The sequence below is a fragment of the Copadichromis virginalis genome, linkage group LG5, assembly GCF_057382275.1.
Source record: "Copadichromis virginalis isolate Kocher_CV1m ecotype Utaka linkage group LG5, C_Virginalis_male_GT1.1, whole genome shotgun sequence".
NCBI classification, from domain to species: Eukaryota; Metazoa; Chordata; class Actinopteri; order Cichliformes; family Cichlidae; genus Copadichromis; species Copadichromis virginalis.
Genome location: NC_140622.1, coordinates 2,503,069 through 2,527,611, shown reverse-complemented (window position 1 = coordinate 2,527,611; position 24,543 = coordinate 2,503,069). Strand labels below are relative to the sequence as shown.

General features: G+C 42.0%; 1 protein-coding gene and 1 non-coding gene across 4 annotated transcripts in view; one reads left to right on the top strand and one right to left on the bottom strand.

Moving 5' to 3' along the window:
• Positions 1-24,543, bottom strand: part of LOC146708743 (receptor-type tyrosine-protein phosphatase gamma-like) — a 372,141-nt gene that overhangs the window by 273,076 nt on the left and 74,522 nt on the right. The window lies entirely within an intron of this gene.
• On the top strand, positions 14,580-14,652 carry trnar-ccu (transfer RNA arginine (anticodon CCU)). Its single transcript has one exon. It is a non-coding gene; the product is annotated as a tRNA-Arg (tRNA).

The window sequence follows — 24,543 nt, the reverse complement described above, 5'->3', positions numbered from 1 at the left end:
TTTCCCCCTCTTGTTTTTATGCTGCTCACTCTTGTCCTTGGTTTCTTTCTTTATTTCTTTCACTGCTTTGATCACCTGCTTCCACACTCATCCACAAACAACATCCTTTATTTCCACACATACGCACAGCACGATCACGCACAGTCATGCGCTCAACGGCAGCACATTTACATCAGTCAGACAGCGCACACAGTCATATAAGATACACACACTTAAGCCAAGCCTACTCATATTAGTAACTATGCACGCACATAGTCAGACTCAGGGAGCATCTCGCCACGCATTCTTTCTCTCTCTCCTTCTCTTTATTTATGAAAAAGTGACGTATTCTCTCCACCTGTCTAAGCGACGCACACAGCATACATCCCTAGTTATACACAGACATCTATGGGTGCACTAAGGTTTGTTACATGGAATGTAAATGGAGCTGGCTCCAGAGAAAAGAGGTTAAAAATATTTAACCAACTCAAAAAACTACAGGCAGATGTTGTCCTTTTACAAGAGACCCACAGACCTCGTAGAGGTTCCAATGAACTTAAAACACCTGAGTTTCCTAATGTGTTCTCAGCTTGTTATAATTCTAGACAAAGGGGAGTAGCAATTTTAATACATAAAAATATTAATTTCACAGTACTCGATACAGTTATAGATCCAGAGGGCAGATTCTTAATCATTAAACTATCTATACTTGATAAAAAGCTATGTATTGCAAGTGTATATGGTCCAAATGTTGATGATCCCTCATTCTTTCACGGTTTTTTCAGTGCACTCTCTGAACACTTAGATGGCACACTTGTTCTTGGAGGCGATCTCAACCTTGGACTAAATGAAGACATGGATAGGGTCAATACAGCGGGAACTCAGCGTAATTGGCAGTCCACAAATATAATCAAACAGTATATGAGCGACTTTAGTCTTTGCGATGCATGGCGCTCCCTTCACCCCACCAGTAAGGAATATACTTTTTTCTCACATGTTCATCACTCCTACTCTCGTCTGGATTATTTTTTGGTCGGCAGCTCACTGCTGAACGACATTTCAGACACTGAGATTCACCCTATAGCTGTCAGCGATCATGGTCCTATATCTTTAACACTAATGCACAAGAATAATACTACGCCAAGAAAAAACTGGAGATTTAATATATCACTACTTAAAGATGAAGACTTTATTAAATATTTTAAAAAAGAGTGGACTTCATATTTAGACTATAATGACACTCCCGGAACATCAGCTTCTGTTCTATGGGAAGCAGGGAAAGCTGTGATGAGAGGTAAAATAATTTCTTTCTCATCACACAAAAAGAAAGAAGAAAACAAAAATATTCAGGAATTAGAAAAAAACCATCAAATCACTAGAAGAAGCCTACGCGTGCGACCAAGATCAGGAAACATTGAACAAAATACGCAAGACAAAACTAGAATTAAATGAGATAATTGATAAAAAAAAACAAAATTCTTAGTACAAAGACTACGCCTACAAAATTATGAACATGGTAATAAATCCGGTCAATTTCTAGCAAACCAGCTAAAAATAAATAAAGAAAAAACAAATATATGTGCTGTTCAAGATTCATCTGGGAACACAATATATGAACCGATACAAATAAACAACATTTTCAGGGATTTCTATAAAACGTTGTATTCACCACAAATAAACCCATCTAAAAAAGAAATTGATCAGTTTTTAGACAACATAACTCTTCCAAAATTATTGGACACTCAAGCAATGGCACTGGATTCACCACTGACACCAGGTGAACTCCAGGAAGCTCTGATAAGTATGCCCAATAATAAGGCTCCAGGTCCAGACGGCTTTCCTGCAGAATTCTACAAAGAATTCTGGTCGATTCTAGCACCAGTTTTCTACAGAACGTTGTTGGAAATTAAAGAAAAGGGCAGACTTCCATCAAATATGAATTCTGCAAACATTAATCTCCTGCTAAAACCAGGCAAAGACCCTGTATATCCCTCAAGCTATCGTCCAATATCCCTTATAAATGTTGACCTTAAAATAATCTGCAAAGCTCTCTCAAAGAGACCGGAGAAAATAACCCCCCTCTTAATTCATCCTGACCAAACTGGTTTCATAAAAGGTAGGCACTCATCAACAAATACACATAGATTAATTAATTTGATAGACTACTCATACAGTAAAAAAATTGAAACTACAAAAAAGCATTTGACAGAGTTAACTGGAAATTTCTATTTGCAACTTTACACAAATTTGGTTTTGGATCCTCTTTCATAAACTGGTTAAAAATATTATATAATTCCCCAACAGCTTGTGTCAGAACAAATGACCAGACATCCTCCAGCTTCTGTCTCCTGAGGGCACCAGGGATGCCCACTCTCCCCTTCACTTTTTGCAGTTTTAATTGAACCCCATGCAAATGTACACCTATCTGGAACAACCCTGACATATTACAAAACAATAATATGATAAACTTTTCAGATTGGAGTGGTAAAGGAATCAAATATTTAGAACATATATTAGAAGGAACAGTACTGCGAGTACAGTACAGTACCCCCCCCCCCGAGCACTTAAAAGATTGATTGGCTTCTTCAATTCTAAAACCAAATGGTGGAGAGTCTCAGGTATTTAATTCCTAGTGGGATCTTTGACCCACTATTAATCATGTACCTCTCTACATTTGCCAAGGGGTGAAGAAGGACTGGTTTTCATGTGAAATGATTGTGAGATCTTGCCTCAGCCTATCATGTGACTCATTGAGCTCACCTCATACTGTCACGGGCGAGAATGCGGTGGACTCAAGAGCAGACTCAATTTGCTTCGAACTGTGTATAATTTATTGAAAAGAACAAAACGTGAACAGAACTGGGTTTAACAGAAACCATATGCAGAAACTAAGGGAAATCCGTGGGCGGAGAGACCGGCGTAGAGCACGGGGAGAACTCTAACGGGAACTTCTGTAAACACAGGAGAGAGATGTTACTGAATGGAAAAAAAACGAGTAAGGGACAGAGGTACGGAGTGCCAGTGGATAGTCTTGGGCTTACTTGGAGACCCTAGTTATTAGGCGGGAAAAGGGCTGCCGTGGGAGTATTCCAGAGAGGGTCAAGAGTGTGGAGAGTCCGGTCCAGATTCCAAGGAGGTGGAGAATACGGACTGAAGGGCAGGCTGAGGAGAAGTGGAGTATATAATCCTCGGGTTCAGAGCAGACGGAAGAACAGAATGGAGACCAAACCAGCACTACTGATGAGTGCGACGGGTGGTGAATCACAGATGGTAGCAGGACGAACTGGCGAGGAGTGGCAGGCCGTGCCGGCTTAAAAACCCTCTAGGTGGAGCCCCGGAGATTGACAACAGGTGATGAGCTGGCCAACTCCACCCCCAGGGACGAATGACAGGAACCTGGACCACGCCCGACCAGACACTCCCACAGCATATGACACATACAAGATGTGTGTGGGCATTAAAAGTCTTAAATGGAGCCTGGGAAGGGATCTAAAACTGCAGGCTAAATTTAGAGAGACTAGTTTAAAGATAGCCACAGCTGGGAACAAGAGAAATACTGAGTGTATATAAATAAGACTGGACTTAAGCACCAACAATAAAATTACATTTTTCTCCTAGAAATAGTTCCTTGGTCACTGACAATCCACTGCATGACAACCAGTCAGTGGCAGTGGATGAAAGATGGACAGAGGACAAGAAGAGATGGAGGGAGGAGAGCTGTGGGGTTGTTAAGAGTATCACAAATACTGCAATGTTCTGCAGACAGAGCTTATACTAATATTACCATTACATACCTTTACTGATTCGCTTCCCCAAGGAGAGAGAATACGCTCTGGTAAAACAAAGTGAATAGGCACTGACGGCAGTTTCATCTGCAGGCTTTTCGCAGTACATTCTAACTTATAAGCATTATAAAGAAGGGAGCTAAAAGAAACCAGACCTGTCAGTGTGAGAACAGAAGGACTTTTAAACAGAGACCTTTAAACATTATAACTATAAGGTCTGTGTTGTCAAAAGTGCAATGTTTGTTCATGATAAGGACAAGGCTTTATTAGAATTCCACTGAGTTTTCACTTGGATCGAAAAGACTGCATGAAGACCACATTTATAAAGGAGAATGCAATGTTGTTTATTTGTAAACGAAAATACTCAAAGATTTTGAGCAGAAAACTCATGCACAGTGTCTGTGTGGACATAAGAGATGCTGCTAACAATAAGGTGAACCTTGAGAAGTATACGGACAGACCTGCCATCACAGGGAATGGGCAGAGTTGGGCTGCAACTTCAACTTCAAAGACTGCCTGTACGTGTGTGAGTGAGGCAATTCCAGGAAGTCCTTTTTTGTTGGCCCGTCAGATCAGATTCAATGAAATCTTCTAAATGTCTCTTGCATGAATTTGTACACGTTCTGGCTAAACTCAGTGCGAAAGCTTTGGCATCTGTGAAACGTCTGTTTCATTGTTACAGACATCAGCTTTTTCAAAAAGCTCAAGCACCTGGTGAGTCGTGAAACAATTTACCGTAATATGGTGACCAGTGTTGGTCAAGTTACTTAAAAATAGTAATTAGTTACTAATTGCTGATTACTTCTCCAAAAAAGTAATCCTGTTACTTTACTTAGTTTCAAAAGTAATTAGTTACTTTATTACTTAGTTACATGATACACAACCTGAATATGTAATAAAGCAATAGACCTTTCAGCCCAATTCTATTTTTTCTGTAAAATCCATCATATAAAATGGTCGCCTTGAGGCGACTTTTGTTGTGATTTGGCGCTATATAAATAAAATTGAATCAAATTGGAAAAGTCTCTTTTTGAAACTTTATGCACATTGCATTACGCAAAAATTTTATTATATGCAACAGTCTTTTGACTAATTTTGGAAAGCCCCGGGGCTTGAGAAAACACGGAAGGAAAGGCGGCGTGCATCAGCGTGTTTCAGTTTCAAGTTTTATTGTCATGTACAGTAAACAGTGTAGCCACATTTATCCATGATGAAATTCTTTGGCTCGTGCTCCTCAGCTTTACATGAGCATATAGAGAGTGTGCAGTTATATTGAGAAGAAAATAACAGAAAGGAGCAGTGGTAGTAATAAAATAATAATAATAATAATAACAACAATAAAAAGGAGAGGAAAAAATATTAGAGAATTTAGTTGGTATTTACATTTAAGACAAGTTGGTATTTATAAGTTTGTGCAAGAGTATCTGCAGGTTGTACAAAGTTGTGCAATGAGCATTTAAGCTGCATTTGTTGAAGTGACAGTGTGCAGAGTCCTGTAATTGTAGTGGTGTGTATGGAATTCAAAAGCGTGATGGCTTGTGGGAAAAACTGTCCCTGTGTCTGGTAGTGCAGGTCTGGATGCTACTGAACCGCCTGCCAGACGGCAGGAGTGTGAAAAGTGTGTGGCCGGGATCAGAGAGGATCCGCTACCTCATGCAGCGCTGTCTGTAGAGATCCTGCATGGCTGCCAGTTGAGTCCTGGTGATCCGCTGCGCTGATCTCACCACCCTCTGCCAGAGCATTACAGCTGCCGTACTGAGTGGTGATGCAGCCAGTCAGAATACTTTCAATGGTGCATTGATAGAAGTTTGTAAGTATTCTGGAGTTCATGCCGAATCTTCTCAGGCACTGCAGGAAGAAGAGCCGCTGTCTTGCTGCTTTTGTCATGACACCAACATGGTGTGACCAGCTCAGATCCTCGCTGATACCCAGGAATCTGAAGCAGCTGACTCTCTCCACCTCTGCTCCTTCGATGTGGATGGAGGTGTGGCCTCCTCTCTGCAGTCTCCTGTAATCCACGATGAGCTCCTTGGTTTTTCTGACATTAAGCACCAGGTTGTTGTCGCGGCACAGTGATGTCAGGACCTTCACCTCTGCCCTGCATGCCGTCTCATCTCCATTAGAAATGCAGCCGATGATGGGGGTGTCGTCTGCAAATTTGATGATGGTGTTGTAGCTGTGTGTTGCTGTACAGTCGTGGGTGAACAGGGTGTACAGCAGGGGGCTGAGCACACATCCCTGGGGGGCACCTGTGCTTGTAAGGAAACTTCGGAGGAAGAATCGTGTTCCTCTGCCTTCAACATCCAATTTCTTAGGAACAAAACGGATGAATTACAAGGGAACATGCTTCATCTACGGCAGGGGTCCCCAATCCCAGTCCACGAGGGCCGGTGTCCCTGCAGGTTTTAGATGTGTCCTTGATCCATCACAGCTGATTTAAATGGATAAATTACCTTCTCAACATGTCTTGAAGTTCTCCAGAGGCCTGGTAATAAACTAATCATGTGATTCAGGTGTGTTGACCCAGGGTGAGATCTAAAACCCCAGGGACACCGGCCCTCGTGGACTGGGATTGGGGACCCCTGATCTACGGGAATGCAGGGAGGCTTGCCTGATGGTGCTTACTGAGACGTTGCTGACCGATATGGACAGTGACACTTCACTGCGAATCAGCGGCTTTGGGACCCCTGTCAGATTGGATTAGAACTGGAGTAACACGCAAATCTCACGGAGGAGGGGTATGTTTGTATATCAACCAGGGCTGGTGTAATAATTTTACTGTGCGGGAGCGGTTGTGTCTTCCCGACATCGAGCTCCTTTCAGTATCTGTCAGGCCTTTTACTTACCGAGGGAATTCCCTCAATTTTTTGTCACTGTTGTTTACATTCATCCTAAAGCAGACGTTAAAGTTGCTGCCGACGCCACAATCTGCAAACTCTCTCCAGATGCTCCTAATTTTACTCTTGGTGATTTTAACAATTGTAATCTTAAGAAATCACTGAACAATTTCTTTCAATATGTCATTTGTCCTTCAAGGCATAATAAAACGCTGGATTTGTGTTATGGACCAATTAAGGGGGCATACAAGTCTGTGGCCGGACCTGCGCTAGGTTCTTCAGATCACAATGTTGTTCACCTCCTCCCTGCCTACAGATCTGTGATTAGGAGGGAGAAGGCCTGTGTGAATCAGACTAATGTCTGGACAGAAGACCGTTGTGTTGCCTTTCAGGGGTGTTTTGATTGCACTGACTGGTCCGTGTTTCAAGAGAGCACTTCTGATTTGGATGAACTCACTGATGTGGTGTGTAGCTACATCTCTTTTTGCAAAGACTCGGTGGTTCCAGTCAGAGAATTTAAGACTTTCCCCAATAACAAACTGTGGCTGTCTATAGATATTAAGGATCTGATTCTTAAAGGGAAAATTGCTTTTAACGAGGGAGACGTTCCCACTATGAGAATATTGAGGAAGGAGGTGAGGGCTGCAATAAAGATCGCCAAGATGAGGTATAGAAATAAGATTGAGGCTGAACTCAGGAGTAACAACTTCAAAAGAGCTTGGCTGGTGTGAAAACAATGGCAGGGCTACAGACTTAAGGTAAAAGTAATATTACTCTAGAGCGGTTTACTAGGGGTGCAACGATACACAAAATTCACGGTTCGGTTCGATACTTTGGTGTCACGGTTCGCTATTTTTTCGATACAAAAAAAAATGTTCATGCCTTTTTAATTTGTCATTTATTAAAATTATAAATATATATTTTAACTCAAAAGTACAGTTTTTAAATTTAACCCTAACCCTTGTGCGTGTTTTTTATTTTGACAGCGAATGCGCACCTGCGGACCACTTATGTGCACCCCTGGTTATTTAGCTCATCATATTGCAGCCACAGAAATTATTTTGTCCATGAAACCATAAAGCTGCACTTTCTTTTTGCCTTATAGTCTGATTTGTCATAACTTCTCCGTTTTGTGGTAAGCTTTTCTTTGGCTGTCACTTCTTCACCCTGACCTGTCTTATTTGGCTCAGCAGAACTGAAATGCTTTTACACACTCACTCACATAAGCTCAGCGATTCTCTGCGCGATCAACCTCTCACATGTTTAAGCTGCGGGAGATTTCACTTGTCATGTTTGCATAGTAAGCTAACGATTAATAAGACGATGTCAGAGGAATTGGTGCACAAATTATCATCACTCACAGATCAGTGCTGTCATTGCAAAGTGAAAGCAAAAAAACAAGCGCAAATTCAAACGCGACTTCAATATGTCACATATTGACAGTGGCTCACCGATGCCAATGACATAATTACCCAGCTACATTTCTGAAAGAATGCAAAAGCATTGACATATATTTTTCCTACAATAGCCCGACGGGCAGGGCAGAGAGATTTTGGTAGCCCGACTGGAAAGATCGCTAGCTCCGGGACGTCGGGCTAGCGATTTTGCGAGCCCTGTATCTGATTGAGGAATCACTCATCTTTGGAAAAGAGAGTTTATTACAGAGAAATGTCTCTTTCCAAAATAAAAGCTATACTATCCGCTTCTTCTGGGCTATATTCTCAGCAGCATAAGGAGAATCATGTGATAACAGCTGTCTAAATGACTCGGCTAAAGTTAGTAGCATGCTTGTTGTTTTTGTCTTTGCACTAGGATGATGTCAGCGTAAATGTGCAGTCATATTCGTTGTGTTCCCACTAGTGCTTTCAGGTTAATCTCGTTGAAATGACCTTAACGCCACAACACGGCAAATCTCCGTTAACGAGCTACCGCCGATCGCCCCGTGCATGGGGCTAGACGGCCAACACGTTAACGAGCTAACTGCGCTAACACACTAGTTCCCACCCGTGTAATTGAGCATAGCATGGCACATCCAACATACTGTTTTACTTTAGTCCATGACTCGCTTACCTTCAGGGTCATACGTCACATGAAAACCAAAATAGTTCCAAACGCCAGATCTGAATGAGGGTGGGGGAGGTCCATGTTGCAAGGAGAGCTTAACTTCTGTCTTGCTAGCTTGCCCTGCGCTCTTCCTTCTGACTATGCTGTCTGTGTTGAGCGCTCAGTGGATCTGCGCTCGACAGTGCAGCCTAGGCGGAGTAGTCAAACGCAGATTCACTGAGTGCACAACACAGACAGCATTGTCAGAAGGAAAGTTGATAAAATAAATTACAAATTTTGTATTGTTCGATACATATGCTTACCGAACCGAAAGCACTGTATTGAACGGTTCAATATCGATACGAATATCGTTGCACCCCTACGGTTTACCTCTGTCAAACATCTGGCAGACAGTCTTAACAGTTTTTACCTGCGTTTTGAGAATCTCGACTGTTCTAGGCAGACCAGCACACTGAGGGAAAAGACTATCTGTCATGGTCCTGCGGCCATGACTCAGTGACTTTGTGTTTGTGTTCCTTATTGTTATTATTCTCTTTATTATTCTTGGGCTGTTTTGGGATGGTTTGTGTTTTGGGATTTTAGATACTGGGTTTTGGGTTTGTGCTCCCTCTATTGGTCCCTGGTGTTAGTGTTCCCCTGTCTCGTCAGGTTAATCAGGTCCAGCTGTGTCTCCCACCTGCGTGTGATTACCCAGTGTCTCTTTGTGTACTTTAGTGTGTGTTTTCCTCTGCTCCTCGTCGCGTCGTCTGTGTTCATACCTGGTGTAATCCCCTGCGTGCTCTCCCTGCTGTTCTCCCTTCATGCTCAGGTTTGCTATTTCTTTGTGTAGTTTCTCCCAGTTAGTTCATCCTTAGTTCTGTTTTACCATCCCCACTTTATATTTGATATTATCAATAAATCACCCTCACACCTGAATAAGTGCTGCGTTTTGAGTCCTTCCACTCTCCACACGGCCGCTGCCCCGGACCGTGACACTATCACTCCCCATTTATTTTATATTAATGAGAGGGGGGTAGCTAATCTCTTTAGACACACTAAAAGCAAGAGTCCTGGACCTGACAATGTCTGTGGACAGGTACTGAGAACTTGTGCTGATCAGTTGAGTGGGATTTTTCATCACATTTTCTCACTTTCTTTAGAGCTACAGACTGTACCTAAGATTTGGAAACATGCTGTCATTGTTCCTGTTGCTAAGGGCAGTTCTCCTAAGGCACTGAATGATTTTAGGCCTGTGGCTCTGACTTCTTTAGTGATGAAGTCATTTGAGAAGATAATTAAAAAGGAGATTTTAATGCATGTTGAACACCATCTTGACCCCTTCCAATTCACCTGTAGAGCAGGGAGAGGTGTGGAGGATGCTGTTGTCTCACTCCTGCATCTCTTGTATAAGCATCTTGAGGCCGCCCACACCCATGCAAGATTATTATTTGCTGACTTTCCATCGGTATTCAATACAATTCAACCCTCTTACTTGCTGACAGGCTTTACAATCATTTTAAGCTTGACACTAGTCTGGTCGGCTGGGTGACAGACTTTCTGATCAATAGGTCACAATGTGTGAGGGTGAGTCATGTGATTCCTGATGTGCTCTCCTCCTCTACTTGATCACGACACAGTGATCGTCAGTCACTGACTGACTCGTCCCCCAGATGATGTGGATTAGTGTGATCAGTCCTTCCTTTCACTAAATGTTTCAAAAACTAAAAACATGATTATTGATTTTAGTAAGTCATGTTATAGCTCATCACCTACTATCATTCAAACTGCTGAAATCGGGATTGCTGAGAGTTACAAATATCTAGGTGTCCTGCTTCATGCCCTGGAGGACGGGGCTGTGGCCCCCCCACACCCTCTAGCAGATCATTACATGAAGGAACCTTTTAAAAAACAAAAAACAAGCGCGTCCATGCTCACAGGTGTACACACGGGTGATCACACCCACAAACTACACCCTTTTTGCTCCTACCTCAAAGCACACTGTGTTCTGTTGATCTTATGTGCTGCACAATAATGTTTAATATTTAGTATTTACTGTCATATTCCCATATATCATTGTGATGTTGTTTATTCTATTACTCTTGTTCTCTTCTGCTTGTTTTCTTTTTTCTTTCTCAACAGGTGACCCAGGTGATCGATATATGCATTTTTTTTTCTTTTTTTCTTCTTTTTTTTCTTTCTCTGCCCGTTCTGTTGGTTTTTGTCTTTTGCCCTTCTCCCCCGTCCCTCTTCTCAGCTGTTTCTCTTTCCCTCTTTCTTTCTCCCCTTCTTTCCCCCAGTCAAGTCTGTCCCGTATTCAGTAAGTGAAAATAAAATAAACAATAAAAGGTGAATCAAATGGACCATTACGGCAAGGCTGGGATGGTCAATTTGGTAAAGTAAATCCGTTGGGCATCTTTCTTTGCCTTTAGACAACAATTCTGATGGCAAAAGAGCCAAACGGGACAGGCAAAAAAAATAAAAATAAAATAAAATATCTAGGTGTGGTACTTGATCATAAACTGTTTTGAATCTCATGCTGATGCCACTATTAAAAAAGTTCAACCAAGACTGTTCATTTTAAGGAAAATGAAATCTTTTAATGTCTCATCTGAGATGTTGTCGTTGTTTTATAGACGTTTTATCGAATCTGTGATGTCTTTTTGTATCGCTGCCTGGTTTGGTAACCTGACAGTGAAGAATAAGAATCAGTTGGGTCTTTTGAAAAAACTGCTAGCAAAATTTCAGGGAGCTGGCAAGATGGACTTTTGGCCATTTACAATAAAAATGTGCTTAGAAAGGCTCATTCTATTGTTAATTGTTGGAACCATCCACTTCACAGTGAGTTTGAGTTGGTACAGTGAGTAACTCTGAGGAAGACCAAAAGACTCCAGGTGTCTTTTATCCCTACTGCATCCTGTCTCCTAAATGGCATATAACCGTTCTGGGATTTTCTATTACTATTATTGTCATTTTATATTATTGTTTTGCTTACTTTTATCCTGTTGCTAAACTAATTTCCCTTTTGGGACAATAAAGAATTTGATTTGAATTGAATTGAATGTCATGTGACACTCCCACAAACAAAATCACAGTTTAGTAACACAGCAACTCAGTGTGCTTACTGGAAAGTAACAGTATCTAATTACTTTATTTTTGCAATAGTAATCCCTTACTTTACTCATTACTTGAAAAAACTAATCAGATTACGCGTTATTGCCCATCTCTGATGGTGAAATACTGTGCAAATATACACCAGTACAAATGCACACCCACATTTGTACTGGTGCATAGCAGATGTATTTGAGCTGGATACCCGGAACCTTATTTTTTCCTCTATCACACTGCCTCAGCTCACAGTGCCAGAAGTCAATAAAGCTCAAAAGAACAGGCACTTTGGCCCAGCCTCTGTGTCCAAGTACACAAAAGTTCCTCTTCAGAAGAAAAATAGACAACACTGGTTCCTGTCATACATCACAAGGGGCATTTAGGGGAATTGCAGAGTGTTTCCTCAAGCTTAATTAAAATGCACAGCCCCTTCCTGTGCTCCTGTATTTAACCTTGACTTGCTCACTTCTCACTTGGCTTGATAAAAAGAATATCAGGGTGCTCAAACGTGCAGGGAAGTACACACACAGACGCAGACAATGTATGTATGCTAGGACCATCCAAGCCAGGCCTTACAGTGGCCATAAGTTCATTAGCATCCCTTACATCTGCCTCTAATACTCTCAGTGCTTAAGAACATTCACCAGCACACAAACATACACGGACATGTGTGTGTGTGTGTCTGTGCATGAAGCTGATTTGTTGTAGAAGCTGGCATCCTGCAGCCTGCTGGTGACACTCTGGGTGTTTATGTGTGAGACGGGGGGTAAACACAGAGTTATTTGTTGCACAAGCCAAATTTATAACACAATGACACAAAGCAATAACATGATTGCAACACAACTCAAAATACTGATTGCAATCAAATATGCAATTCATTAAAAATGACTCTCCGACGATTTATGGTTAGATTTATGGTTTCAAAGGTCATCCTTAGAAAGACAAAGAAAGACAGAAAGAAAGTCCTTTAACAAACGCATTTATTCAAATCACAATTCAATAATGCAAACACTCACAAAGTCAAAGGAAAAGTCACAAAAACACCACACACTTCGATGAACGTGTAGTTATCAAAACAAATACAATAATAATAATAATAATAATAATAATAATAATACTCTATAAATGCAAAACAAGTGCACCATCCTTCCTCAATGAACATAAAAATTTCGAATACACCACAAATCTGTAAACATCTGTAGATTACAAGTAACTCTATAAAAAGCATGCTCCACTTTCAATCTCGATGCGACTAACCCCTTAAAACTAAGTGCTGCATCATTCCTACCCTGTCGAAGCACTTTATTCTTCCTTGTTTTCCAAATTGCTAACTCAGCCATTCCAAGAAGGAAATTAATTAAGACATGAGTCTTCTTTTTCAAAGCTCTGTACTTAAGACTAAAAACAAAAACAGCCATAGAAAAACGCTCACCGAGGGCTTCAACCCATTCCTGCAATAAACTAAACAGGCTTTTTAACCTCACACAGGACAAAAACAAGTGTTCCAGCGACTCCTGTTTTTCACACAAAAAAAAAAAAGCACCCCTTGTAGTCGGGTCAAAGTGAGCTCTGTGTCTGTTCATAGCTATCAATCCATGTATAATCCTACACTGGAGGTCACCAACCTGTTTCTCAACAGGTGGGTTATACAGGACCCTCCATCTGCCCTTCGGGGCAAGGTCTGAATCAAAAATCTGTGTCCACCTTGACTCCCTGACCCCTGCTAGAGAGCACAAGTTCAGCACCTGGACACAACTTTGATACAAGTGCTTCTTCCCACATGAACTGAGAATACCCAACAGTTCAGCAGTCCATTCTCCTCATGCCAGCCATCAAAAGCTGATGCAGCTGAAAGTACTGGAAATACGTACTCATATTCATTATGCCACTGGTCCGCTAGATCGCAGTTTTCAGCAAATACTTTCAGTGACACGGGTAAGGACTCCCAGACCTCTTCCAGGATCCTCTTTAAGATTCTGGTGGACTTAATGTTAGTGAGATCGAATATCCTTCCTATCGATAGTCTTGCGAGGTGACCCAGTTTCAAAATCCCAGCTTGAATGAACTTGGTCCTTATTGTAGGTAATGACAGCAAACAATCCCATACAAAAAAGTCATTGTGAAACAATGGTTCCTCAAAAAGCCACAGGCCAGGTCTAGGTCAGGATCACAGAAAATCATCAGCGTTTTCCAAGCATCCAACACTGAATGATAAAAAGGTGGTAAACCCATCATATCAAGCTCTGCTGTTTTAAGCAAAAACAGATGCTTATCCAGTCCAGGATATCCAGCTTTCTGGAGAAGCAGCCGAGCCAAGAGAAGCCATCAGTAGCTACGTCCATAAAGCATCTTAACTCATTCACTGCCATTGACGTCTATAGCCGTCAATTGCAATGAATGAGTCAATGGGTTTAACTCATTCACTGCCAATGGCTGGCAGTGAATGAGTTAAGAGTGATTTGTAACCTGAAGGCAGTGGTCATGATAGCCATTATATCCACAAGTCCTTGACCTCCCTCTGACATGACAGATAATGAAACTAGATTCAGTGATCCGAATCGTTGGAATTCTCTGGTCTTCATGTGGTTTGTCTCAACAGACAATACAAATGCCACTATATAAAGTGGAGCAATAAGCACAGCGTGTTGGCTGTCCAGAGTTCTGGACAGTCAGTTGCCCAGAGTGTGTACAGAGTGTAATTTATTTTCTCAGCATTTCTCAAATGTTTTTAAATACAGCTTCATCTTTGAACTAAAACTCAGCTTGAAACCATGGCTTTCCCTTGAACACCCAAAACAACCTCCAAAGAAAGGAAGACAAGCACTCATCAGCCCTGGTGGCCTAATGGATAAGGCACTGGCCTCCTAAGCCAGGGATTGTGGATTCGAGTCCCATTTAGGGTGCAGTCCAGCAGCGGAAGCATGCTGGGCGCATAACCAAGAGGTCGATAGATCGAAACCATCCTCTGCTATGTTTTTTGGATGGCCAGATTCTCTGAACTGTGTCCAATAACAGATGACAGTCAGGACCTGCTCCCCAAAAACATAGACCATGAACCCTGTAGTACAAGCGCCGAGTGAGTCAGTCGAATACTATAACGGCCCCCGATCACCGAGGGCGACTCCCTATCTGTACGTAGCAAAGCACAGAGGCTTCCAACTCCAGTCCTCGAGAGCTACTTTTCTTTAGCTTTTAGATGCATCCTTGCTGGAACACAGCTGAATCAAATGAATGGCGGGTTATCAGGCCTTTGCCAAACTTGATGCCATGCTGAAAAGGTAATTCAAGCATTTGATTCAGCTGTGTTTGAGCACATCACATGTGCTCCTTCTACTCCCCCTCTTTTAATGGAACTAGATTCAGTGATTAAAATTGTTGGTACTCTCTGGTATTTTTTTTTTTTTTTTTGTACATCTGTCTATATATTTCTCATAACATACATAGTATATATATTTTGAGCTCTATTTTGGTTTCCTGTGTTTTATTCACACACTCAGGCTCCATAGTCGAAACTACTTCTGATTGCTCATTTTCTATGAAGCTGCAGTCAGGCGCCTGGTCCTTTACCGGGTTACAATGTGGTTTCACAAGTGTCAACAGACAACATAAATGGCCCCAAATAAAGCCAATGCTGCCCAGACCAGAAAAAATCCACAATGAAACACTGAACATCTTTAACCAGCCTAGCAGGTGGAACCAACACCACAAGCTTGTGCCACAGGGACGAGGCAAACAGATTACTGGCATTCGGAGCCCTACGCCTATATCACAGCTGGGGTAGCAACCATGTCCAATTAGACAACTTTGACTTAACTTCTTCCCATATGCCCTCCCACTTCTTTTTCTGAAATTTTTCATTACCTATAAAAAGTCCCAGTGTCTTAATACCATTCCTTCCTCAGCACAAATTTCCTGGCAGGGTTGGACTGTTCTCTATGCATCATTTACCCACCAATAAGGCCTCGCTTTTGTCCCAGTTAACTTTGGCCAAAGAAGCCTTTTCATACATAGTTAAACTTTCACTCAGTTCATTCACATCATGTTGATTACTAATAAAGATATTAACATCATCAGCATAAGCAGAAACAACTACCGAAGAACTGTGACCCATACCCGGTAGGGTAAGACCTTTTAATTTTGCTCTCAATCTAAATAAAAGAGGTTCAGTTGCTAAACAATACAGCTGACCTGAAATGGGACAACCCTGCCTAATGAACTGATACAGGGTTACTCAACCCACCTGCCACCTTCACTACACAACTAGCATAGGCATAAAGTAATTTCACCCAAGAAAGAAAAACATTTCCCACACCAAATGCTTGCAAGGTTGAAAAAAGAAAAGTATGATCTACAAGATCAAAAACCTTCTCCTGATCAATAGAGATAATCCCCACGTTTAGGTCATACTGTATGTCTCACAGACAGCAAAAACATCTCTCATAAGAAATAAGTTGTCTAACATAGATCTGTCTGGAACACAGTATGACTGATCCACTGGAAATGGGGAGGTCAATAAAATTTTTCAGTCTATTGGATAACACCTTTGAAAGAATGTTATAGTCTGTACATAAAAGAGTCACTGGTCTCCAGATTTTGTAACAAGGCAAGGTCCCCCTTTATAGGCAGCAGAGAGAGTACGCCCTGCTGGAAGTGTACCCCTAACAAAGGAATCATTAAATACATCCAGAAGATCGTTCCCCAATTCATTCCAGAAATGTTTAAAAACCATCTATTCCTGGAGATCTCCCAGATGCCATCTGTGTAACCGCCAGTGTAAGCTCCTCCAATGTCAAGTCCGTGTTTAGTTTCCTGATCCTCTGAAGTAAGTTGAGGAAGCCCTTGAAGAAGTTCTGCTACCACTGCTTCATAACAGGTATCTTTCGAAAAGAGATTATCATAAAACTCCATTGCAAGTCTTCTCATCTCAGCTGGATCTGTTGTAACTTGGTCGTTTGGCAGATGAAGGCAGACCATCTGCCTCTCCCGTGCGACTTGACTTCTCCAAATTAAAAAAGAATGTTGTTGGTGCATCCATGTCCCTAAGCTTTGTAAACCGAGCACAAATTAGAGCCCCTTTAACCCTCTCCTGAAGAAGAATACGTAACTCCATCCTTTTCTGATACAATAAATCCTGCTGATTATTCTGACTAACAGAAACACACTCCAAGTCTGTTATTTCCTGTTCCAGTTGCCAAATCACCCTCCTAATGTTGTCAGTGGATTTACACTGTATAAGTATATTGCTGGCAGAAACTCCTGATTTTAGCTTTCCCTACCTCCCACCACCAAATCAGAGATTGAAACTCATGCTTCTTTGATCTCCAGAAAGCCCAAAACAATTTAAAATTTTCACAAAAATTAAACAGTTTAGTGTTAAAATGCCAAAAAGATATCTGTGTCCCTGTAAAAGTAAGAACCAAATCCATTAAAATCATGTGGTGATCTGTAAACCCACAATTCACGACATGAGTGCTACAAGATCTGGAACTGGACCTTGATTCCCCGCCTCTGAACCCGCCCTGAACACACACCTGTGGCTCATTCATACTGATCCTGGCAGACTACTTAAGATGGCAAGAGAGGTTGCTTCCTCGCTGGATTGTCACATTACCTAGCGTCAGCCTAGCCTTTGGAAGTATTCCTTGTGATCACCTAGAGTTTCCTCCTAACATTGTTTTTCTCTGTGTACAGGACTTCTAGATTCCCTGCCCATCTTCCCTGCCGTCTGGATTTCTGTGGATGTGTGTGAGTGAGCGTGAGCATTTTGGAGTGGACATTCAGAGTGAGTTGTGGATTAAGTTGAAGATGTACCCCGCCTTGGACCTTCCCCTCGGACCCACTCCACCCCCTGGAGCCCCGTGTTATCTGTCTCAACTGTATATATGTAGATATTCTCACTTGGCGCCACACTGTAAATAAACCCTCACCTTCTCTCTAAACTTCAGTCCTGCGAGTGAGTCCTCTGCCTAATAATCTGTGACAGTTTGATTTATATTCAAAGAGGCCACCTTTAGATTTTCCATATTCAGAGAAGGTAGAAAAGCAGCGAAGAAGAAAAAGTATATAAGAAACACAGAGTGATGGCTGACCATCTTGCGATTAATAAAGATTTTACTTTTTCCTCAAATGAGTTTTACCCGCTTTTTTCCCCTGTCTTAAATTAGTAACATGGTTACTTAAACGATATCACTTCTTCTCGTCCAGGAGATCCACACCAACAACTTTCTGTATTGTCGTCACAAACTGAATAAACTTGTCAACGTCAGGAAAATAGTCCGTTACCTTCTCTCGTGCTCTCGGCGAAGGCAGTCGCACTTTTCTCCTCTCCTCCTCTCCCTTAGCTTCCCTGCTTAGCCTCTTATGTCCTTGTCTAGTCTTGTGTTTTTTGTATTACTTTTCCCTGGAACACTCTCTCACAGTCTGTTCTCTAAAACCTAAAAGAGGAATTATGGATTTGATCAACTGGTCCCTAAATGCAATTGACACCCTTTTCTCAACGAGAAGTCTGGGCTCAGGTGAGCCTGACTGCTGAAGATATCTACCTATTCAGAACCATGATAACAGGGTTATTGCTGATTGAGGCTGGCTTGGCCCTGGCTTATCGGAGAATTAAGAAAGCAGAACCGGCTGTTCAAACCCCCACAAGGCTGCCTGCTGGGATTGAAACAATGGGACGAGGCGTGAGTTTCTCAAAAGGGGCTCATTGAGTGCAGCACGGATAAGATCTTGGAGAAGCTTACGGCTGCCGTGAATACTCAGAACAAGACCTCTGAGTGCAAACTCGATCACATCTTGGAGAAGCTCACTGCGCTCGTGAGTTCTCAGAATCGGCTCTTTGAGCACAAGAATGACAACATCACGGAACGTAAGTTTGGATAACATCATGGAGAAGCTCATGGCTCTTGTTAAGGTTCACATAATTGAGGAAGGAGAGTACAAACAACCAGGTCCAGAAGATCTTGGTCAAACAACTGATTTTAATGAATACACGCATGGGAAGACCATTCTGTATGCAGACCGGAATTGATCTTCGACTTAATCAAAGCATACACAGATTTTTATACCATCAGGGTTTGAATTAATGACGCCCCTTCATACGTCACAGACAGAATATATACATACGTCAAATCAAAACCACAATGACTTTTAACACAGTTTAAAGGAACGTTGTCTTCTATCTTCATGGCTGGTACATCCTGTCACTGCTGGATGCTCTCTTGTCATCTTGACACATCAGCAGCAGTTCTGCGACAAACTGCTCTTTTGCAACCCCAAGCAAAACATGATTAAACTTCCACCTATAAATGATTCTCTCTAACTGAGTGTGTGTGTGTGTGTGTGTGTGTGTGTGTGTGTGTGTGTGTGTGTGTGTGTGTGTGTGTGTGTGTGTGTGTGTGTGTGTGTGTGTATGTGTGTCGTCCTCAAATGCTCTCTCATCTCACCCGTTGCACTTCTGACCTTTTACCAGACCAGAGGCTCATCCTTATGTGTAATAACCTAACTGAAACTATATGTACTATGTTGAATAAATGTTTTAATCAAGAACTTCTACTAAGAGCTTAGTAAAATAATATAAAAGTATAACAGACAATTTGAATAAGCTAGTAATTCAAATAGCCTCGTCTAACCTGCTCCTCAGAATAACTTAGACTCTGCTTTCACTTCTGCAAACTCTCTGGAACTTCCTGTCAACTGCAACTTAGTCTTTCTGAAAGACACACACACTGTTTAAACCTCTGAATGCAATATCAATGCTGCAGATTATATTAGTAATGCAATGGTAATGATGATGATTATTTACCAATAGCAGTAAAATAATTTCCCTGCTCCACACTCTCCAACGGGAGATTGAGAGACCAGTGTTGGACTGTTGGAACAGCTTTGAAATTAATATGAGTTGTTTGCGCTAAAGTAAAAACCACCATCACTTCTTGCGGAGACCCCTTCGGCGCCAGCTGCGGTCTCAAGGCTGGAGCTGAACAACAACACCCTGATAATGACTGTGTTTAGACTGTTCTTCCCATTCTATGCAAGGCCACCTGGGTTGGCTGGAAGACTGTTTACTTAGCCTGGCAGGGAGGAGGACACTGTCTCAGCTGAACTCTGGACACACACACACACACACACAGACATATATACACATGCAGATGTACACTCATCCCCCCTCCAAATGCTCTCGACGCTTATTCCCCTCTGATACTGACAGTGGATCAAGGAGGGGACACATCCGGACCAGCGCAGGTCCGGATGTGTCTACATTGGCTGTCTCTCACCCTTTACCCACCCCTGTTGCTTGTCATCTGTTTCTTTGGTGTATTAAGAGTTTTTTCATGTGCTGAGGTGCTTTTTTCTGTTTTCAAACTGATCTCCCTGTTGGAGCTCAGTCTGGGGGGAGTTATTTTTTTCTCCTTATCTTTCCTCATGTTGTGCTTTTTCCATGTTATACCCCTCTGACCGGAAGGGTAAGATGGCGCTGGTACGGCTGGCAGCCTTAACCCAATTTCCCTTGGGATGAATAAAGTATGTTCAATCAATCAATCAATCAATCAAACTGATCTCCCTTAACTGTCGTCCAAGAATGAGTTAATTTCTTCTAAAGAGTACAAATTTTCAGTTTGGGAAACACTTTCTGCAACAGAGAAACAATCAGAATCCGATTCATAATCGCACTCCATGTTTGCCACACTGTCACCATGGCAACCAACCTGCATCGTAGATTCTCCCTCTACCTTTCTCCCCAATCCAACCTGTTCAGTTTCTTCCACAGTCTCACAATCATCTTGTGAGTTTTCCTGACTCATTTGGGACCCCATTATAGCCACTGAAACTAGCCCGCCTTTGCTGTCAGTACTCTTGCTGACAGGGACTAGAAAGAGAGAGCAGATTTCTCCTGTTTTGGCTTCCCTTCATTGGCTTCCTGTTAAATCCAAAATTGAATTCAAAATCCTGCTCCTCACATACAAGGTCTTAAATAATCAGGCCCCATCTTATCTTAATGACCTTGTAGTACCATATCACCCTATTAGAGAACTTCGCTCTCACACTGCAGGCCTACTTGTTGTTCCTAGAGTATTTAAAAGTAGAATGGGAGGCAGAGCCTTCAGTTTTCAGGCCCCTCTTCTGTGGAACCAGCTTCCAGTTTGGATTCGGGAGACAGACACTATCTCTACTTTTAAGATTAGGCTTCAAACTTTCCTTTTTGCTAAAGCATATAGTTAGGGCTGGACCAGGTGACCCTGAATCCTCCCTTAGTTATGCTGCAATAGACATAGGCTGCCGGGGGATTCCCATGATGCATTGAGTTTTTCCTTTCCAGTCACCTTTCTCACTCACTATGTATTAATAGACCTCTCTGCACTGAATCATATCTGTTATTAACCTCTGTCTCTCTTCCGCAGCATGTCTTTATCCTGTCTTCCTTCTCTCACCCCAACCAATCACAGCAGATGGCCCCGCCCCTCCCTGAGCCTGGTTCTGCTGGAGGTTTCTTCCTGTTAAAAGGGAGTTTTTCTTTCCCACTGTTGCCAAAGTGCTTGCTCATAGGGGGTCATATGATTGTTGGGTTTTTCTATGTATCTATGAAGCGCCTTGAGGCGACTTATGTTGTGATTTGGCGCTATATAAATAAAATTGAATTGAATTGAATTGAATTGCCACTAGGCTGAGGCAAACCCTCCAACTCAGAGCTACAAGTGCCAGCTGACGTCTGTTGCACCTCCAACCCCGGCCCTCAACTCCACTTTCTTCACAACAGACTCACCGACAGACTCACTGGCACCCACCACCAAAAACCAACATTCACAGACTCGTCATTTTACCTCTCACCTGGCAAAGCAAGAAGGTCAGAACACACAGATTAAAAAAACATTCAAACAAATTCCCCACTTGCCCATGCAGGAAGCCTGTGGGTTTGAGTTTCCTGCAATCTTTCCTGTATCTTTTCTCTTCTGGAGAGAGGTCTTGGATCTTGTTTTTTGTTGCTTCATCCTTCACATCTTCTCGAGTTCTTCCCTCAGCCCTTGGTACTTCTCAAGCTTCTCATGTTACTTTTTTGTGAAGACGGTCACTATGGCTGTCTTCCTCTGCTTGTCCACCACTACTACACAGGATCTTAGCTCGGTTACTCCTAACCAACCTAGGGGCTGTGTACAATTTTGATCTTGAGACTTCTAGGTCACAGTCAGATGTTCAGAACAGGCTCTGTGGATCTTGTGCTTAGAGCTTTTTCCTGTGCTGCGATGATTAGTGCCTCTGTGGTGGGATTTCTGCATGTCACACACTTCTTCCAACTGCTGGTATGACATACCATGCAGAGACCTGTTCTTCTTCTTCCTCTTTTTTCTTGGGTTTCTGCTTTAAGCACGCGGTCAGCTGTGGCCATCTTCCTGATGTAGTCATGGATGTTTATTGTCTCATCCTGGACAGTGGTTCTGACACTCACCAGTCCTTGGCCTCCTTCCTTCAGCTTAGCATACAGCCTCAGGGTGCTGGATTTGGGGAGAAACCCTCCATGCATGGTAAGGAGCTTCCTTGTCTTGATGTTGGTGGCTTCTATCTCTTCCTTTGGCCAACTTATTATCCCAGCAGGGTATCTGATCACCGGCATGGCATAGGTGTTGATCACCCTGATCTTGCTTTTCCCATTTAGCTGACTCCTCAGGACTTGCCTTTCCTTCTGCAGGTATTTAATGGTTGTGGCTTTCCTAACGACCTCTTCATGGTTCCCATTTGCCTATGGTTAAATGCCTGCTTTAATTAGGCAAAAATTACTGTGCAGTCACTCAGTAGTAGAGCAGGGCGATATGGCCAAAAATATTTATCACGATATATATTTAAAAATTTGCGATAACGATATAACTGACGATATAATTGATGCGAGACAAAATACAACTCCACAACATTACTAGCGCAAAAAGACAACCTTCCATTTATTTTCACTAAAACAAGAAGCTGGTTTTTATGTACATTAAATCTTTATAAAAATGTAACAGTGCAAATGCAAATTCCTTGCTGAAAGTTTAACCAAAAGGCATTTCCAGTGGAAATGGGCTGACATATCCTGAGCATAACCATGTATAATATCCACTGAAGTTAAAAAGAGGTGCTGTGCAACATTAAACTGCAGTGTGCAGTACATATTTTTCGGACCATAAGGTGCACAGGATTATAAGGCACATTAAGCGAAACAAAGCAGTCAGATAAATCAAACTTTATTAAACTCATTCTTCTTGCTTCCTCCACTTCTGTACCATTGATTCATTAATGTTGAATTCTCTAGCAGCTGCTCTATTCCCATGTTGTTGCAGTATATTAATGACTAACCTCGTATTGTGGATGGATTATCTCAGTTGTTCTGACTGAAGTTTGGTCCGTTTACAGCATCCTGCCATGCGATTGCATTTGTCTCTAACCATGAGGAACCTTAACGTTAACCTTTATAAGTGGAAAAGTGTTAGTGTTGGTCCTCCAGCTTCACTGTTTATGTTATGCTAACATAGCTGTGTCGCTAGCGATCACGTAGCACATAATTATATACCAGCTAGCCCAACTTCAGTAACCCTACAAACGTCACTGCTGTTTAGTTTCCTGTCTTCATTTATGTTGGAAGTGAAAGCAGAGCTGTACGTTTGATTTTTTTTAGAAATCTCTCAGTCAGAACATGCTATATCATGCTTAGGTAACTAGCGAAACTAGCGAGCTAACTTCCGCTAGCTTCCTGCTAACTTCTAACTCCTTAAATGTAATAAATTTTGTTTTCATGGATGCCTGGATGTTAAACTTCATAGTTACACCTGGTAAAGCAGCAATGCTGATCGTTTTATTAAAGATGAAAGAATTTAGACAGTTTTTAACTCTCAGTGATGCTGCAGTGTTCGTTTGAACTCAGGGATACGGAGTTTAGGACCCAGATTACTCCCAGATTTAAGAGCATCTTAGTCCGACAATAACGACGGCCGCTTGCATGTTCTGCAAAAAAATGTGCTTTGTCGTGTATCTGACGGACAAAAACCAAACCAGTTCCACATCACTGAAGTTGCACCATTTGTACAAACCAATTCTGGTTCATCTGTTTCACTCAACAATCGGCCATGTGCGTATGAAAACAAAGGCACTGCGCATGCGCATTTTACTCATATTCTATCGCGATATTTCATTTTCCTATCGTTGCCTAACATTATACCGGTATTACCGTGAACGGTATAATATGGCCCAGCCCTTCTCAGTAGCCATTGTTAGATCAAACAACCCAGTTCAGCCTTGCACTAGTGCAAATGTGGCTTAATTGAAAGTCAACTTTAACTGTCAGATTTTTAATCTCAGTATGCTTTGAAAAGGAAATCAGCCTATAGTTGTGTTGGCCTGACACACTTTTCTTGGCCCTGCTGCTGCAATGCACGCAACTGTATACTGGAAAAGTACTACAACTTATTTTTGGAGATATATGGTATACCCTCCCACCATCAGGTAAAAGGACCCAGAGGATCAGGGCCTCCTCTGCAAAGTGCTTCATCAACTTCTTCCCACAAGCTATGAGAATCGTACATACCTTACAAACAACTATCATTCCCCTGTCAGCTTTAACACATAGGTCAACTCAACCTTCATTTCCTTAAGTCTGCATGGATGTGACATAGACCGCACTGAAGAGACTCTATTCCTTAAGGAAATCATCTCGATACCCAACATCTAGGTTGACAGCGAAACAACTAGTAGCTCAGTGTTTCAACAATTGGAAGAAGAAACTGGTATCACAACTGTAGATCAACAAGGTACAACACAAATGCTACTGCAAG